Source organism: Mobula birostris, chromosome 26, assembly GCF_030028105.1.
Source record: "Mobula birostris isolate sMobBir1 chromosome 26, sMobBir1.hap1, whole genome shotgun sequence".
NCBI lineage: Eukaryota > Metazoa > Chordata > Chondrichthyes > Myliobatiformes > Myliobatidae > Mobula > Mobula birostris.
Window position 1 is genome coordinate 51,649,667 of NC_092395.1, and position 12,858 is coordinate 51,662,524.

General features: G+C 38.8%; 1 protein-coding gene across 1 annotated transcript in view; it reads right to left on the minus strand.

The window, feature by feature from the left end:
• The window catches only part of wdr55 (WD repeat domain 55), a 55,837-nt gene that overhangs the window by 26,488 nt on the left and 16,491 nt on the right, over positions 1 to 12,858 (minus strand). The window lies entirely within an intron of this gene.

Sequence of the window (12,858 nt, forward strand, 5' to 3'; positions counted from 1 at the left end):
AGGTAAGGTAGATAAACTCATCAGCATCAGCAAAACACACGCAATTAATAAAATCGCGTGGGAACAAAGTACATACATACACACACACACACACACCCCCAAGGGAAAAGTCAATATGATACCCGACACCCTTGACTCTGTGCAGGCACGGCTCTTCTGCTTAGGGACAATACCCACACCCCTAACCCTATTCAATGCACAACTCACCAACGGCAGGGTGGTCCCTCGGAGATAGCAAAAAAGAGAAAGGGTCAAGCACACGTGGCTTCCTTTATAGTGCAGCAGGGCTGATGAGTCCAGCCCAGGTGATTCACAGGGAAGCCAATGGCTCAGTGCCAGCAGGGTTAAGCTGATTACAAAGGCCAATCGCCCGAGGTCAAGTGCAAGGCTAATTGAAAGGGCCAATGGTTAGGTGTGCACTGTTGGGCCAGGAGGGGTCAAACCTTGATTGGCAGGTGGTGTGTCTTTCTACCAGGTAAATGGGCAGTGCTGTCACGTGACAGTCACGACCCCTCTAATACACTTGCCAAACCAAAACCTATCCCAACTGTGAAGCATGGTGGAAGGAGCATTATGGTTTGAGGCTGCATTACTGCCTCAGCTCTCGGACAGCTTGCAATCATTGAGGGAACAATTAATTCAAAATTGTATCAAGACATTTTACAAGGAGAATGTCAGGGTAGCAGTCCATCAACTGGAAGTTATTTGATGCAACAAGACAATGATCTGAAATGCAAGAGTAAATCAACACAGAATAGTTTAAAAAGGAAATTTGTGTTTTGGAATGGCCAAATCAGAATCCAGACCTTAACCCATTTGAGATGTTACTCCATGACCTGAAGAGGGCTGTTCATGCAAGGTATCCCAGAAATATTGATGAACTGAAACAGATTTGTATGGAGGAATGGAGGTCTAAATTCCTCCTTGCCATTGTGCAGGTCTGATCAGCAGCTACAGGAAATGTTTGGCAGAGGTTATTGTTTACATATAACATAGAACAGTACAGTACAGGCCCTTCGGCCCACAATGTAGTGCCGACCCTTAAACCCTGCCTCCCATATAACCCCCCACCTTAAATTCCTCCATATACCTGTCTAGTTGTCTCTTAAATTTCACTAGTGTATCTGCCTTCACCACTGACTCAGGCAGTGCGTTCCACGCACCAACCACTCTCTGGGTAAAAAACCTTCCTCTATTGTCCCCCTTAAACTTCGCACCCCTTACCTTAAAGCCATGTCCTCTTGTACTGAGCAGTGGTGCCCTGGGCAAGAGGCGCTGGCTGTTCACTTTATCTATTCCTCTTAATGTCTCCTCTCATCCTCCTCCTCTCCAGAGAGTAAAGCCCTAGCTCCCTTAATCTCTGATCATAATGCATACTCTCTAAACCAGGCAGCATCCTGGTAAATCTCCTCTGTACCCTTTCCAATGCTTCCACATCCTTCCTATAGTGACGCGACCAGAACTGGACACAGTTCTCCAAGTGTGGCCTAACCAGAGTTTTATAGAGCTGCATCATTACCCTGCGACTCTTAAGCTCTATCCCTCGACTTATGAAAGCTAACACCTCTTAAGCTTTCTTAATGACCCTATCCACCTGTGAGGCAATTTTCAGGGATCTGTGGACATGTACCCCCAGATCCCTCTGCTCCTCCACACTTCCAAGTATCCTGCCGTTTACTTTGTACTCTGCTTTGGAGTTCGTCCTTCCAAAGTGTACCACCTCACACTTCTCTGGGTTGAACTCCATCTGCCACTTCTCAGCCCACTTCTGCATCCTATCAATGTCTCTCTGCAATCTTCAACAATCGTCTACACTATCCACAACACCACCAACCTTTGTATCATCTGCAAACTTGCCAACCCACCCTTCTACCCCCACATTCAGGTCGTTAATAAAAATCATGAAAAGTAGAGGTCCCAGAACCAATCCTTGTGGGACACCACTAGTCACAACCCTCCAATCTGAATGTACTCCCTCCACCACGTCCCTCTGCTTTCTGCAGGCAAGCCAATTCTGAATCCATCTGGCCAAACTTTCCTGGATCCCATGCATTCTGATTTTCTGAATAAGCCTCCTGTGTGGAACCTTATCAAATGCCTTACTAAAATCCATGTAGATCACATCCACTGCACTACCCTCTTCTATATGCCTGGTCACCTCCTCAAAGAACTCTTTCAGGCTTGTTAGACACGATCTGCCCTTCACAAAGCCATGCTGACTGTCCCTGATCAGACCATGATTCTCTAAATGCCCATAGATCCTATCTTTAAGAATCTTTTCCAACAGCTTTCCCACCACAGATGTAAGGCTCACTGGTCCATAATTACCTGGACTATCCCTACTACCGTTTTTGAACAAAGGGACAACATTCGCCTCCCTCCAATCCTCCGGTACTATTCCCGTGGACAACGAGGACATAAAGATCCTAGCCAGAGGCTCAGCAATCTCTTCCCTCACCTCGTGGAGCAGCCTGAGGAATATTCCGTCAGGCCCCGGGGACTTATCTGTCCTAATGTATCTTAACAACTCCAACAGACTTCCACCTGCAGCTCAATGGAGTAATACATAAATTTTGTGGCTGCCTTTAATTCCTCCTTTTCCCCAGTCTAAACTTTGAATTATTCAACTTTTATTTTTTGGATCTTGGAGGGAAATAGTGGTCATTATGTCGTATCCTTTAAGAAGTGGAAAACACCTTTTTGAACCCAGCAATGGAAAGGGATAAACTTTGAAAGAAAAATCAGAAGATATGCCAGTTTGGGCTGAGCGTTTGGAACGTGCGTTGATGGGTCTCAATAACAAAATGGACAATAATACTTCTGAGTTGAAGTCATTCCAACAGAGTTTACAGACTATTGAGAAAAATACTGTTTCCCTGAATACTGAGTTTAAAGAACCGAAACGTCAGATTGTGGATATTTCAACCCGATTGGAACAGGCTCAATGCAAAATTGTCGATTTAGAGGCAAAGTCTTGTCAGAATAACACTCGTATTGTGGGTCTTCAGGAAGGCTCCGAAAATGGGAATTTATTGGATTATTTTGCCAATCTGTTTCAATCTCTGTTCCTGGATATTCTATCTCAGCCTCCCGATATTGAAAGAGCTCACAGAATTTTCACTTCGTCAGATAAAGCTCGACCAATTTTAGTCAACTTTCTTGTCTTTGAAGTTAAAGACCAAATCATAAAATGTGCAAGAAAACAGAAAGTTGTTAAATTTAATGGTTCCGAGATCAGCTTTTATGAAGATTATCCACGGGAAATTATGGAACAACGGATCAAATTCATATCGGTCATGAAGATCGCTCACGAAAAAAGACTTTTTCCATCCCTGAAATATTCCGCGAGATTAAAGTTATTTCCTAAAGATTCTACCCCTCGTGTCTTCTTGGATCAAGCGGCATTGGATTTTGTCAATTCTATAGTGGAATCGGCTGATGTATGAAGGATATTAGAGTTTCTGAATAATTTTCTGAAAGAAAACAGGTTTTGAAGATTTCGATATGCTGAAGATATCCTTTGATCGATGGATTACTTAAAGAGGTGATCGTCTTGGTTTGACTAAAGAATTACTTTTTCTTGAAGACTGTTTAGTATACGGAGTGAATTAATACAGCGGATAGATTGTGAACTGGTTTGATTATCTGTGTCTATTTTTTTTCTTTATTAATTAAGTGATAGTTTGCTTACAGTTTATATAGACTTTTTTCTTATATTATGGAGTGTTTAGTAATAGATAATTAGCTTTAATTCTTTTGTTAAATAAGGTAGTAAGTTAAAGAATAATGGTGCTGCTTTTCTCTCTTTAGAGATTAAACTGTTTGGGTTAATAGTATTGTTTTGGCGTCTTTGGAGACTGTCTTCACATTCCCTTAGTTTATTTTCAATGAGTAAGTATAAACATTTTTTTTCTTTGCTGAGCTTTCTTATCTTAAGGTTACGTATTTTCTTTGTAAGGGGAAGGGGGGAATTGGGAGAAAAAACTTTTAATCATTATTTAAATGGAGCAGCACACGAAATTCCATTCTTATCTTTTTCTTCTTGGGGATGCGTTCCGGCTTTTTCTCCCTTTTGCCGGATTTCCTTCTTTGGGGATGGTGGGAGGTTTGGGGGTATTTTTGTATTTTGAGGTTTATTGTGGGATTTTTTTTTTTCACACACACTTTCTGTATTTTTCCCCATTATGGAGTTCCGGAGCATGCGTGTTTTCTATTTGGTTATACTCATCACCGCCATCTTTGATTAGCCTGCGATGGTATGTGTGTATTGTCGGGTTTAAGAATAATATCCAATGGTACTTAAACAGATAAACGTTATTAGTTGGAATGTACGTGGCTGGAATCACCCTATTAAGCGAAGGAAGACTTTTAAAGTTCTTAATCGATTCCAGCCCGATACAATTTTTGCTCAAGAAACGCATATCAGAACGGGCAATCAAAATAGATTTTTTAAAACATGGAAGGGCCTTCAATACCATGCTACTTGTCAAAATAAAACAAAGGGAGTATCTATTTTTATTAAATCTAATATTTTATTTATTCAAGAAGACATTGTCTCAAATAATAATGGTAGATTATTAAAGGAACAATTTGTAATAGAAAAATTGTCCCGGTTAATCTATACGGACCTAATGTAGATGATCCTTCTTTTTCAAAAATGTATTTAGTTTATCACCAGACTTAAATGAATATATGCTGCTGATGGGAGGTGACTTCAACTGTTGTTTAAACCTTTTGATTGACAAGAGTCTAACCAATCAGCAGCTTCTGAGTCGTTCAGCAACACTTATTAATTCCTTTTTAATTGATTATGGTTTGATAGAAATCTGGAGAAATTTACATCCTAATGACAGAGATTATTCTTTTTATTCACATGTTCATAATAAATATTCGAGAATTGATTATTTTATAGCTGATTTCCGATTTTTGTCCAAAGTCCAGAAATGTGAATATGATGCTATTGCAGTGTCGGATCATGCGCCTTTAAGCTTAACTTTTGAGTCAAATGATGTTAGTAATGTAAACTTGCCTTGGCGCTTTCCAGAAAATTTATTACAAAGTTCGGACTTTGTTAAATTTATAGAGATTCAGATAAAAGATTTCCTTCCTCTTAATAATACGGGAGATGTCTCGAATTTGATTATATGGGATACACTCAAAGCATATTTGCAAGGTCAGATAATATCTTATTTGGCTAAACTCAAGAAACAGACAAAAATAGAGTTTAGATAGAATTTCCAAACTAATTAAAGATCTGGATAATTCTTACGCAGTTTCTCCTAATGTTGATTTATTTAAACAAAGGGTTGAACTTCAATCACAATATAATTTACTACTAACTTATCCTATTGAAAGAAATTTGGTTAAATTAAAAAGTCAATTTCATATGTTTGGAGATAAAAGTATCAAGCTATTAGCATCTCAACTTAAAGCAGTTAGAGCTAAAAGACAAATTTTAAAAATTCATAAGGGAGATGGTAGTTTAGCTTGTAATTATGAAGATATTAATAACATTTTTCAAGACTATTATAGTGAACTCTATAAATCTCAGTTTCCAGCTGACCCTTCTAATATGTATGCCTTTTTACAAAAGATTGATTTTCCTAGAACATCTGTTGAAGATCAGCAAATTCTTGATACTCCTTTTACTGAAAGAGAAATTCAGAAAGCTATTCTGTCAATGCAATCTGGTAAAGCTCCTGGATTGGATGGTTTTACTGTAGGATTTTATAAAAAATTTGAACATTTGCTTACTCCTTAGGAGAGTTACCTTCCACATTTTATGAAGCTTCTATTTCTTTAATTCTTAAGAAAGATAAAGACACTACTGATTGTGCTTCATATAGACCTATTTCATTATTAAATGTGGATGCCAAAATTCTTTCAAAAATAATGGCTAATCAGATGGAGAATATACTAGCTAAAATTTTTTCTCAGGATCAAATGGGTTTTATTAGAGGCCATTATTCTTTTTCTAACACTCGGAGATTGTTAAATATCATATACTCATCCCTCTCTAAGACTCCCCAATGTGTTGTTTCTCCAGATGCTGAAAAGGCATTTGATAGAGTTGAATAGAAATATCTATTTAAAGTTTTAGAGAAATTTAGCTTTGGTGCTAATTTTAATAAATGGATTAGATTGATATATAAAAGCCCTATTGCCACTGTTATTACTAATAACTGTAGATCCCCCTTTTTCCAACTTTCCCAGGATACGAGACAAGGATGTCTGTTAAGTCCTCTGTTATTTAATTTGATGTTGAAACCTTTGGCTATTGCACTTCGTGAAGCTAAAAATATTCAAGGAATTTCCATAAATGGGACTATCCATAAGATTTCCCTTTATGTGGATGATCTTTCGGTTTATGTTTCGAATCCCGAAAAATCTATTCCTAGCTTATTGAAATTATTAAATGAATTTGGGTTGTTTTCAGGATATAAATTAAACCTGCATAAAAGTGAATTATTTCCTTTAAATGATTCTGCTTCTATATATGATGACATTCCTCTAAAAGTTACGGATTCTTTTAAATATTTAGGTATTATCATTACTAAAAACTATGGAGACCTTTATAGAGCTAATTTAGTTCCCTTAGTGGATTTTATGAAGCAATTTTTTTCTACTGGAAAAGTATCCATGGATGGAATCCACTTACACTTTTGTTAGCAGGTTGAATTCATGCAGTTAAAATGATGATTTTACCAAAATTTTTATATGTATTTCAAAATATTCCTATTTTTTTAACTAAGAAGTTTTTTGATCAGGTTGACTCTATTATTTCATCTTTTGTTTGGAATAATAAAAGACCAAGAATTGGAAAACGTCATTTACAAAAATTAAAAAAGGATGGAGGTCTTACTTTGCCTAATTTAAGAATGTATTATTGGACGGTTAATATACGTTATACGTGTTCTTGGTTATATTGGACCGATAAAAAGGAACGACCATCTTGGGTTGATTTGGAATTGAAAATTGTGAAACAATTTCATTTAACTTCGTTATTGGGAGCTCCTTTACCCGTACAATTAGCCAAAATTTCTATTCTAAATATAAATCCTATGATTAATCAAACATTATGAATCTGGAACCAGTTTCGTAAATTTTTTAATCTTAAATAATTTAACCTTCTTAGTTTAATTTATCGAAACTATTTATTTAAACCTTCACTTAGTGATCCTACCTTTTCTCTTTGGAAGAATAAAGGAATTTTTTCCTTTATGCACTTGTTTCAAAAAGGTCGATTGATGTCCTTTGAGAAATTAGTTAACTAAATACTCTCTCTCATATTCACATTTTTTGCAATATCTTCAGGTCAGACATTTCTTACAAGAATATTTAAGTAATTTTCCATATATACAAGACTCTGACCTGTTAGATATTATTTTAAAAATGAACCCTTTAGTGTAAGGTTTTATAGGGAAAATTTATAATTTACTATTACAACAGGATAATTATCCTTTACTTAAGATTAAGCAAGATTGGGAAAGAGAATTTAATATGATCTTGATAACAGAGGATTGGTTGCGGATTTTGAAGCTGGTTAACTCTTCTTCGATTTGTGCCAGTCATTCTCTAATTCAACTTAAAATTGTACATCGTTATTATTTGACAAAGGAGAGATTGTCTAAAATATTTCCTGATGTAAATAGTCAGTGTGATAGATGCAAAACTGAGATAGCTACATTAACACATATGTTTTGGTCGTGTTCTGTATTGAAACAATTTTGGAAATCTATTTTTCCTACAATTTCTAAAGCTTTGAAAATCAATTTACAACCTAATAAATTGACAGTTTTGTTTGGTATAATTCCTCAACATATTCACGGTATTTCTATACCAGACCAATACGTAATTGCATTTGTCACATTATTGGCTAGAAGGGCTATTTTATTGAAATGGAAAGATGCCTCTGCTCCCACTTTGATACAATGGTTCTCTCAGGTGATGTTATGTCTTAGTTTGGAAAAAATTAGAAGTCGAACTTTTGATCCTAGATTTGACTTCGAGAAAAGGTGGGGTTCTTTTGCCCGTTATTATCATTTGACTTGAGTTAATAAAGATGGTCCTTTTCTGATGCTTGGGGACATGGATTTGGTTGGCGGTTTCATGTCTTTTTTTATTATGGAAGCTTGTATGGCGCATCGCTCCGGGTTTGTGCTCCAAATGGGTGTTTTCCCCCCGTTTTTTTTTAGTTATTAGGGGTTTTTTTCTGTTTTAGTTAGTAGGGTTTCTTTTTTTCTTTCTTTCTTTTTTCCAAAAAAAAGCTTTAACACTTTGTTTTTTGATTATTATTGATATACTGTTCAGCCTGGTTGATAGTTTAACTCTTATTCTACATATAGATATGTTGTCTTGATTATTTTGATGTATTTTTCTGTTGTTGATTTTCAATAATAATAAAAAGATTTAAAAAGAACTTCAACACCTCCTCTCCCTTAATATCAACATGCTCCAGAACACCAACCTCACTCATTTTGTCCTCACCGTCATCAAGTTCCCTCTCATGGGTGAATACCAAAGAAAAGTATTCATTGAGGACCTCACTCACTTCCACAGCCTCCAGGCACATCTTCCCACCTTTATCTCTAATCGGTCCTACCTTCATTCCTGTCATCCTTTTGTTCTTCACATAATTGAAGAATGCCTTGAGATTTTCCTTTACCCTACTGGCCAAGGCCTTCCCATGCCCCCTTCTTGCTCTCCTCAGCCCCTTCTTAAGCTCCTTTCTTGCTACCCTATATTCCTCAATAGACCCATCCGATCCTTGCTTCCTAAACCTCATGTATGCTGCCTTCTTCCACCTGACTAGATTTTCCACCTCACTTGTCACCCATGTTTCCTTCACCGGGACAAATTTATCCCTAACATCCTGCAAGAGATCTCTAAACATCGACCACATGTCCATAGTACATTTCCCTGCAAAAACATCATCCCAATTCACACCCACAAGTTCTAGCCTTATAGCCTCATAATTTGCCCTTCCCCAACTAAAATTTTTCCTGTCCTCTCTGATTCTGTCCTTTTCCATGATAATGCTAAAGGCCAGGGAGCAGTAGTCACTGTCCCCCACATGCTCACCCACTGAGAGATCTGTGACCTGACCCAGTTCATTACCTAATACTAGATCTAGTATGGTATTCCCCCTAGTCAGCCTGTCAACATACTGTGACAGGAATCCATCCTGGACACACTTAACAAACTCTGCCCCGTCTAAACCATTGGAACTAATCAGGTGCCAATCAATATTAGGGAAGTTAACATTACCCATGATAACAACCCTGTTATTTTTGCACCTTTCCAAAATCTGCTCCTTAGTATCTCTGCTGCTACCAGGGGGCCTATAGAATACTCCCAATAGAGTAACTGCACCCTTCCTGTTCCTGACTTCCATACATACTGACTCAGAAGAGGATCCTGCTACATTACCCACCCTTTCTGTGGCTGTAATAGTATCCCTGACCAGTAATGCCACCCCTCCTCCCCTTTTCCCCCCTCTCTATCCCTTTTAAAGCACTGAAATCCAGGAATATTGAGAATCTATTCCTGCCCTGCTGCCAGCCAAGTCTCTGTAATGGCCATCATAATTCCATGTATGTATCCAAGCTGTCAGTTCATCACCTTTGCTCCTGATGCTTCTTGCATTGAAGTACATGCACTTTAGCCCTTCTACCTTACTACCTTTACACCTTTTATTCTGCTTCCCTTTCCTCAAAGCCTCTTTACTTTAGATCTGGCTTTACTCCATTGCTGCTAAAGAAGGTTCTACCAGTTATTAAATACATGGGTTCACATACTTTTTCCTGCCTGGACTGTGAATAATTAAACAATGTGTTCAATAAAGACATGAAAAGTACAATTGTTTGTGCATTATTAGTGTCGGCAGATTGTGTTTGTCTATTATGGTGATTTAGATGAAGATCAGACCACATCTAATGAGTAATTAATGCAGAAAACCAGGCAATTGTAAAGGATTCACAAACTTTTTCTTACAACTGTATATAGAAACATAGAAACATAGAAAATAGGTGCAGGAGTAGGCCATTCAGCCCTTCGAGCCTGCACCGCCATTTATTATGATCATGGCTGATCATCCAACTCAGAACCCTGCACCAGCCTTCCCTCCATACCCCCTGATCCCCGTAGCCACAAGGGCCATATCTAACTCCCTCTTAAATATAGCCAATGAACTGGCCTCAACTGTTTCCTGTGGCAGAGAATTCCACAGATTCACCACTCTCTGTGTGAAGAAGTTTTTCCTAATCTCAGTCCTTTATCCTCAAACTTTGACCCCTCGTTCTGGACTTCCCCAACATCGGGAACAATCTTCCTGCATCTAGCCTGTCCAATCCCTTTAGGATTTTATACGTTTCAATCAGATCCCCCCTCAATCTTCTAAATTCCAACGAGTACAAGCCCAGTTCATCCAGTCTTTCTTCATATGAAAGTCCTGCCATCCCAGGAATCAATCTGGTGAACCTTCTTTGTACTCCCTCTATGGCAAGGATGTCTTACCTCAGATTAGGGGACCAAAACTGCACACAATACTCCAGGTGTGGTCTCACCAAGGCCTTGTACAACTGCAGTAGTACCTCCCTGCTCCTGTACCCGAATTCTCTCGCTATAAATGCCAGCATACCATTCGCCTTTTTCACCGCCTGCTGTACCTGCATGCCCACTTTCAATGACTGGTGTATAATGACACCCAGGTCTCGTTGCACCTTCCCCTTTCCTAATCGGTCACCATTCAGATAATAATCTGTTTTCCTATTTTTGCCACCAAAGTGGATAACTTCACATTTATCCACATTAAATTGCATCTGCCATGAATTTGCCCACTCACCCAACCTATCCAAGTCACCCTGCATCCTCTTAGCATCCTCCTTACAGCTAACACTGCCGCCCAGCTTCGTGTCATCCGCAAACTTGGAGATGCTGCATTTAATTCCCTCATCCAAGTCATTTATATTGTAAACAACTGGGGTCCCAGCACTGAGCCTTGTGGTACCCCACTAGTCACTGCCTGCCATTCTGAAAAGGTCCCGTTTATTCCCATTCTTTGCTTCCTGTCTGCTAACCAATTCTCTATCCACATCAATACCTTACCCCAAATACCGTGTGCTTTAAGTTTGCACACTAATCTCCTGTGTGGGACCTTGTCAAAAGCCTTTTGAAAATCCAAATATACCACATCCACTGGTTCTCCCCTATCTACTCTACTAGTTACATCCTCAAAAAATTCTATGAGATTCGTCAGACATGATTTTCCTTTCACAAATCCATGCTGACTTTGTCCGATGATTTCACCACTTTCCAAATGTGCTATTATCACATCTTTGATAACTGACTCCAACAGTTTCCCCACCACCGATGTTAGGCTAACTGGTCTATAATTCCCCGGTTTCTCTCTCCCTCCTTTTTTAAAAAGTGGGGTTACATTAGCCACCCTCCAATCCTCAGGAACTAGTCCAGAATCTAACGAGTTTTGAAAAATTATCACTAATGCATCCACTATTTCTTGGGCTACTTCCTTAAGCACTCTGGGATGCAGACCATCTGGCCCTGGGAATTTATCTGCCTTTAATCCCTTCAATTTACCCAACACCACCTCCCTACTAACATGTATTTCGCTCAGTTCCTCCATCTCACTGGACCCTCTGTCCCCTACTATTTCTGGAAGATTATTTATGTCCTCCATAGTGAAGACAGAACCAAAGTAATTATTCAATTGGTCTGCCATGTCCTTGCTCTCCATAATCAATTCACCTGTTTCTGTCTGTAGGGGACCTACATTTGTCTTTACCAGTCTCTTCCTTTTTACATATCTATAAAAGCTTTTACAGTCCGTTTTTATGTTGCCTGCCAGTTTTCTCTCATAATCTTTTTTCCCCTTCCTAATTAAGCCCTTAGCCCTCCTCTGCTGAACTCTGAATTTCTCCCAGTCCTCAGGTGAGCCACTTTTTCTGGCTAATTTGTATGCTTCTTCTTTGGAATTGATACTATCCCTACTTTCTCTTGTCAGCCACGGGTGCACTACCTTCCTTGATTTATTCTTTTGCCAAACTGGGATGAACAATTGTTGTAGTTCATCCATGCAATCCTTAAATGCTTGCCATTGCATATCCACCGTCAATCCTTTAAGTGTCATTTGCCAGTCTATCTTAGCTAATTCACGTCTCATACCTTCAAAGTTACCCCTCTTTAAGTTCAGAACCTTTGTTTCTGAATTAACTATCTCACTCTCCATCTTAATGAAGAATTCCACCATATTATGGTCACTCTTACCCAAGGGGCCTCTCACAACAAGATTGCTAATTAACCCTTCCTCATTGCTCAAAACCCAGTCTAGGATAGCCTGCTCTCTAGTTGGTTCCTCGACATGTTGGTTCAAAAAACCATCCCACATACATTCCAAGAAATCCTCTTCCTCAGCACCTTTACCAATTTGGTTCACCCAATCTACACGTAGATTGAAGTCACCCATTATAACTGCTGTTCCTTTATTGCACACATTTCTAATTTCCTGTTTAATACCATCTCCAACCTCACTACTACTGTTTGGTGGCCTGTACACAACTCCCACCAGCGTTTTCTGCCCCTTAGTGTTACGCAGCTCTACCTATATCGATTCCACATCTTCCCGGCTTACGTCCTTCCTTTCTATTGCGTTAATCTCATCTTTAACCAGCAACGCCACCCCACCTCCTTTTCTTTCATGTCTATCCCTCCTGAATATTGAATATCCCTGAACGTTGAGCTCCTATCCTTGGTCACCCTGGAGCCATGTCTCTGTGATCCCAACTATATCATAATCATTAATAACAATCTGCACTTTCAATTCATCCACCTTGTTACAAA